Source organism: Erithacus rubecula (assembly GCF_903797595.1).
Source record: "Erithacus rubecula genome assembly, chromosome: 4".
NCBI classification, from domain to species: Eukaryota; Metazoa; Chordata; class Aves; order Passeriformes; family Muscicapidae; genus Erithacus; species Erithacus rubecula.
The window spans coordinates 6,221,843-6,228,452 of record NC_136686.1 but is presented as its reverse complement, the minus strand read 5'-3'; the positions used below and the strand labels follow the sequence as shown (position 1 = coordinate 6,228,452).

The following is a 6,610-nucleotide window of genomic DNA, read 5'->3' as shown; positions in this document are numbered from 1 at the left end:
ATCTGAAACTTAACTAAAGCTGTCTAAAAGGGGTCCCTGCTGATGACTAATCAGAACAACTTATTAAAAAGGAGGTAGGATAATAAAATAATTCCTGTCTTTCCAACACTAAAAATGCAGTACTGAAGGGTTCTGTTATCCCAAGGCTTTGGGGGATATTTTGCAAAAATTTATGGTGGCCCAGGCTGGACTAAGCTTTTAGCACTTCTGGATTCATGGGATCAGGCATTCATTCCTGTGCACTGCACAGGTTTGTTCAGGGAAATCCCTTGATCCCCAAATCCATGAGAATTCAGAGCAAAAACCCCTGGAAGTTGAAGGCAGCAGGATGCTTCTTGGGCATTTTGAAGTGTTTGCTGTCCTAAATGTTAGGTTTGAATTATTGCAAATTTTCCAGGATTGTGTGTTTGGAGTTGCTGGTTTAGGGATGGCAAGGTCTGGATTTGAGTTTGTGGGCACCCAGCACTCTTTGTGTCAGCTTTAGGTCTGGAATGGTGGGAATTGTTGGAGGAAAGAGAAGGGAATGGAAATGCACAGATCCATTCCTGGAGAAATGATCAGGACAGGAAAACAGAGGGTGTGGAACTGCTGGGAGTTCCTGGAGTGAGGGAAGGGATCCAAGGATTGGAAGCAAAAGCTGTGGAACAAAGCCTGAAAGGGGGCAGGGAAAAGGGGAGAGAATCCCTGCTCCAGAAATCCAGCAGGGGCCAGGAGAGGATCATTTTCCATCCACCAGCTCTTGGTGAAATCCTAATAATGGAGGTCAAAGGAAATTATTTGTTTGTTATTATGTTTGGAATGAAAGGTGCTATTCCAGAGGGGAATATTCACCTGTTAAAATTCTGTTGGATAAAGGAAAACAGGGAGGAAGCAGCTGAGGAATTGACAGGTGGGTTTTTGGTGGATACAGGGTAAGATGTGGGAAGGGGCTCTTAGGTAAAATACACATCATGGGTACCACCAGGAAAATCCCCAAATGCCCATTTTTCCAAGCCCTGACATTCCAGAGGGGCAGCCAGTGGTTCTGTTTTCCTTGGATGCCCAGTGCCTTGTTGGAAGGAGATAATATTTGGAAATGAACAAATATGGGGAGGTAATTAATGATAAAAAAGCCCTGGGGGCCCAGGTTTTGATATTCTTACAGCAACCAAACCAAAGAGAGGGAATACTGGAGGAGGTGGAAAACACTGTCACTGTTGGTGGAATTCCTGGGAAAAGGAAAGCAGCAGAAGGACTAAGAACAGAGCTGGAACCAGACTCCAGCCAGGTAAGGCAGACACCAAATCCTTGGTAATTAGAACTGGGCAGGGGTGAGAAGAATTAAATGCTAAATTTGTACCCCATGGATTCCTGAGCAGGATCCCAGCAGGGAAACTCCATGAGAAGATCCAGACTGGGGACTGTTCCCAGATGGGAGCAGTGAGCCTTGGAATTGTCTGACGGGAAGAAAGAGGGATCTTTTCAGCACAGGGATAAGCTGTGAAACATGGAGGTGTTTCCAGAAAATGACTCGGGAGTGTTTAGTTCCCAAACCAAGTCATTCTCCTGCCCTGTGAAGCTCAGAAATCTGGGAAGACCCCTACTAAAGCTGGCTAAAAGAGGTCCCTGCTGATGGCTAATTAAAACAACTCATTAAAAAGGATGTAGGATTTATTCAATACCCACAAACCCATCTTGCCAAGATCAGAGTGCTCTGCCCACCAAGGACCCAGCAACCAGCAGGGACAATTCTCCCACTCTCCAGCAGAGACCTCCTCCCTCCACACCCAGGGAACTGCAGCACTCAGGGAACACCAGCTTAGACCCGGGCTGGGAACAAGAGAGGGACAAGGAATATGACCTGGGAGAAGGCACTTCCCACAGCACTCTTGGAATTTTCTTCCCTGTCCCTTCCAGCTTTGGAAGGTTTCTGTGGGAGCCTGACTTATTTGTGCAGTTCAGAAGCTGCACATCCCTATAGCATTCCCTTGGGAACATGAAGCTGCCTTGTGTATTTCATTTCTTTATCCCAAATATTCTCCCCAGTTATCCACAATGTAGAAAGAAAAAATTCCCTTACTTTATCACCACTGATTCCCTCATTTTTACTTCAAAGTATTTACTTAATGGAGCTGTTCTCAAGCTTTACCCCCACATCTTTCCCTACATGCCCACTACTCATCACCTCATCTTTCTCTGGAAGTGTTCATTCTCTCCCCCAGAGATTTTATCAGGTTTTGCCTCCAAAATTTTCCCTACATGTCCACTACAGAGTTCCTCATTTTTCTCCCAAAATATTCATTCTGTCCCTTACAGATACATGCACAGCTCCATTCCCCTGGGTCTTGTCACCAGAGAAAAAAGATCAGTGTCTGCCCCTCCTCTTCCTTTGTGCTTTATATATATTTGATTTCCAGGTCTTCAAGAAAATATTAGGATTTTTTTTTTTAAATCTGCAAATGCAGTTCCAGTATCAGATACTGTTTTCAGTACCACTGGAAAGACCATAAATCCTTATCAAACAAAAAGACAGGTGAGCTTAGTTTTGTTTCAGCAAGCTACAAACAGCTTCTAAAATTTGTTTCTGAGCAGCTCTGGGCTGCCTGCATTTCTGTCTTCACCAAATTTATGTTCCAGCCCCTCTGGTGTTCAGGATGCTCATTCTCCTGGGGGCAGCAATGGACACAGGCTGACTCCTAAGAAAATTGTTGCAGGAAGATCTGCTTCTCCTCTTTTGGGCTCCTGCTAGTTTCATTTGCAGATTTCTGTTTGATTTGTGGATTGCTGCTTCTGGAGCTGGGAAAAGCCAGCAAAGAGTTGTTTCTTATCTTCTGTCTCTCTGTTACTCATGACTTTAAAGGCTTTAGAACTTCTTAAATCACAACAGTTTTCAGAGCTGCCTGGCTTGTGGTTTATTGCAGTAATTTACTGCCTGCTCCTACCTTGTCTTTAAAGAAACCAAAACAATGTATTTAGTCTCATGTGGTAATTTTTATATATTTTGTATCCAAGTTCTGTAAGGAATGTGAAGTTTCCAATATGAAGACACGTGTTGTATATCTCAGGAATCAAAGGTCATTATTGCAGGGTTCTTACAGTTGCTTTGGTAAAGAGCCATGGGAAACACTCCCATGTTGTGGGAGCTTGTAGATAAACAGAAAAATCAAATGGGATGAAACTCCAGATGCAGCTGCAAGAAACACACATTTGCCATCAAAAAAAAAAAAAAAAAAGGCAGGGGGTGGCAGAAAGTCAAGACAACTACTTCTATAAATAATCTAAAATAATTTAAAATACAATTCTATCCCATGCTGGAAGCAACATGCTTGTATGAGTGTGTGGTATGCTGCTCCCTCAGTTCCTTTGGGATAAAGCAAAAGGGGATGGATTGTTTGCTCCTCTCTCCCTTTTCATCTTTGCTGCATTTAAACCAAATATTTACTCATTCTGGTAAACATTCTCATCATGGGCACTTTTCTGATGTTCCAGGTTTGGTAATGAGGGTTGGTAACTTAAAGTGGTGAGCAGCTGCAAGGGAAGGTATTTCCAAGGGGATTATTTTCCCACTTAGTCTATTCCACACCTGCTGTGGCAGTCCCATCCCTGGAAGTGTTCCAGGCCAGGTTGGTGTCCCTGAACATGGCAGGGGTTGGAACTGGGTGGGCTTTGAGGTCCTGCCCAACTCAAGCCATTCTGTGATTCTCATGGGGAGTAAAACTTCAGAGTTCAGGCATTTCAGTCTCACAGCAGGATGATTTTCTAACCTGTTCCAGTAGTCCTAAAGCAGTCCATTAGATGTCTCTGGATGTGGCACTTACACACATGGTGGACTTGCCAGAGTTAGGCTTAGTTGGACTGACTGATCTTGAAGGTCTTCTCTAACCTAAATGATTCCATAATTCCAAGAACAGGTTACAGATGTGGGTGTGGGATGGCCAGATTATCTTTTTCCTCCAGGTTATCAGACCTTCATAGGTAGTTTCATTTGGTCACTGATGGGCAAAGAATTTTATGGCACTGGTATCTGTAATTCTGTGAAATGCCCAATTTAATCTTGTGTGCAGCAATGAATGATTGCACACTTCCTTTGTCATTAAAAAACCTGGGAATCATCTTCCAACCCTACAAATGCAAATGGAAGATGAGCTTTTGTTTCTTCTGAAAGTTGAGTTTCACTGAGCATGCAGACCAGAATTTACAAGATTTTTAGTATGTCCTAAGTGAACTTTCAGATTGCAATTGATTTATACTAACAAAAACTGAGTACAAACTTGACCCCACTGCAGTCAGGGGGAATCTTTGCCTTCAGCATGGCCAAGATCAATATTAAGAATAATTGCAAGGTAGCTGCTAAAACTGAAGTTCAAGGTTGAAAAATGGGCTGGGTATAAATTCTCTGCAGACAGGCTGTATTTTTCCCCTTGTTCTTCCTCTGCAGTTATCATTGCACAGATTTATGAACATTTAGACATATAAATCCATATTTACTTCACACAGGCTGCAGATGAGATAATTGTAACAGAACTTGCTTTGACTCTTGCAGGCACAGTAATGCATCTCTTAATAATCCAAACTTTCTAAATGTTGAGACTCTTAGGAACTGAGAGGTTAAAGTTATGTTCAACTCTTAATAATGAAGAAGCAAAAAATAAATGTAGCAATGCTCACATAATACACTCCAGGTCAGTGCCACAGGTAATGGCTCAGAGAACAAGTCAGATTCAAAACCAGCATTTGGACAAGAAGTTTGTGTCAAAACAATGAAATTACTTCACATTTCACATTGTTTATTTTGTAGAACTGGAAATGGCATAACCAGTATTTTTTGTAAACCTGCTCTGAATGGAAGGATGTTGTTTATTTTTGGAGCATTTTCTTGCAGAAAGATCCCTGCTTTCCTGATGCCACCAATGATGTGATAATGCTGTGTAGCACTGGCTTGAGAAAGCCCAGGGCTGGTTCAAACCAGGCTGCTTGTGTCTGGCACAGTACAGCACCATCAGCACACCAGTGAGTCCCAGAAATAATCCAGTTACAGGAGCAAAGCCCACCAGATCCACCTAACTGGCTTATTTCCCACCAGCTACTTCCAGATCCAGCTTGGGATTCTCCACACAGCACTCTCAGGATGGTGTAAACATTTCCTAGAAGCTTAATCTGGCAGATATTTTAATGTAAGTAGTTTTATTCTGGACTAGCTCTGTTTAGAATTATCCCCGTGTTTAAATAAATATTTACTCTTGGAGTGTACATGGTAAAATTAAATTCCACAATTAAATTGCTGCATTAGTGGATGGTTAAGTGGAAACTCATGGCAGCACAGTAATTCTGCACTGAAAGTAAAAAAGATACAAAATAAGAAAAACAGGTAGAGCCACAGGCAAAAAAATTAATCAATTTTTAGCAAATATTTACAGCATCTTAACTATATTGAGATATATGCAAAATTACAGAAAACTTAAATAGAAGCAATCCCTTAAAACTTATAGAGAAGTGATCTGCCCACAATTTCAAACCTACTTTGATTTTCAATGCAGCAATTGTAGGTGAAATATTTCTCCAAGAAACACACAAGATCATTAACATTAGGAAAACACTGGTAACATTTTCTTAAGAATGTGTAAACAACTAACAAATTGCTGAGTTCTTTCTGCATCAGAGACAGCACTTGGGAACTCAAGGGCCTTTTGCTGAAATTCCAGGACAAATATTAATGGTGAGCTGAGCAGAGCTTCTATGGAAATAGGAAACTTGGCTGCAGAGCAAAGCCAGGATAAACATGTGGATTCAGCCATCATTTGGCTTAAGCAAAGCCACACAAAAATAGCTGCAAACTTTAGTGAGCAGATGTGACTCCCCATCTGTCAACTTGGGATAGCACTTCCACATTTTTAACTTTGCCTGTTGGTTCTCATTGTTACAGCCATTCTTATGATTGCTGTGCATTTTTAGCCATGAATTTACTTTCCCAAAGCCCACAGACCCAAATGGAAATGTCTTCTGATCCTGCCTGTTGAAAGTGTGGCTGTGTGTAGGAATAAGGGAAAGATTCCTGGGGCCAGGAGGAGATGAGGAAGGCAGCACAGTCCTGTTCACAAGGAGGAATGAGGCTCTCCACATGATGGAAACTGTTCACTGGCTGCTGAAGTTGGTGTGTTCTTCCAAATAGCTGACATCTCTAGGTAGGCGTGAATTGTGAGGAAAATTCAAACTAACACTCTGTTGGGATTTGAGTTGCCCAGCTGGGATTGCTCCACACATTCCTCAAGCCTTTCTTTGGGAAAGGATTAGGTCAGTACTCTCCCTTGGCTTGTGTTTTCAGTGATGGAGTGACATGATGCCTCTGCCTGCATTTCCAAAAGAATTGAGGCCCTGACCCTCTCACACTTGAGAAATATCCACTCTCCAATCACTTGAATGTGCCTGTGCCATTCCATATGCAGCAAGTCTTGGTGTAAAGATGAGTCCAGATTAAAACAGGCACTCAACAAGCCTGACACTTTTGTGTTGTCCAACCCCGTGGTAACTCAGTGTCTCACCTCATCTGCCTTCTGAAATAAGGAGGATTCCAATGGGTTTCTACTTAGTCTTTATAATGAGAAACCTGGACTTAATCTGCAAAATCTCATTA

The 6,610-nt window shown here is 42.1% G+C and overlaps 1 protein-coding gene across 1 annotated transcript in view; it reads right to left on the bottom strand.

Annotated features, from left to right (window-relative positions):
* The window catches only part of LOC306801299 (dynein axonemal intermediate chain 7-like), a 253,256-nt gene that overhangs the window by 70,694 nt on the left and 175,952 nt on the right, over positions 1–6,610 (bottom strand). The gene's annotated exons all lie outside the window — the stretch shown is intronic.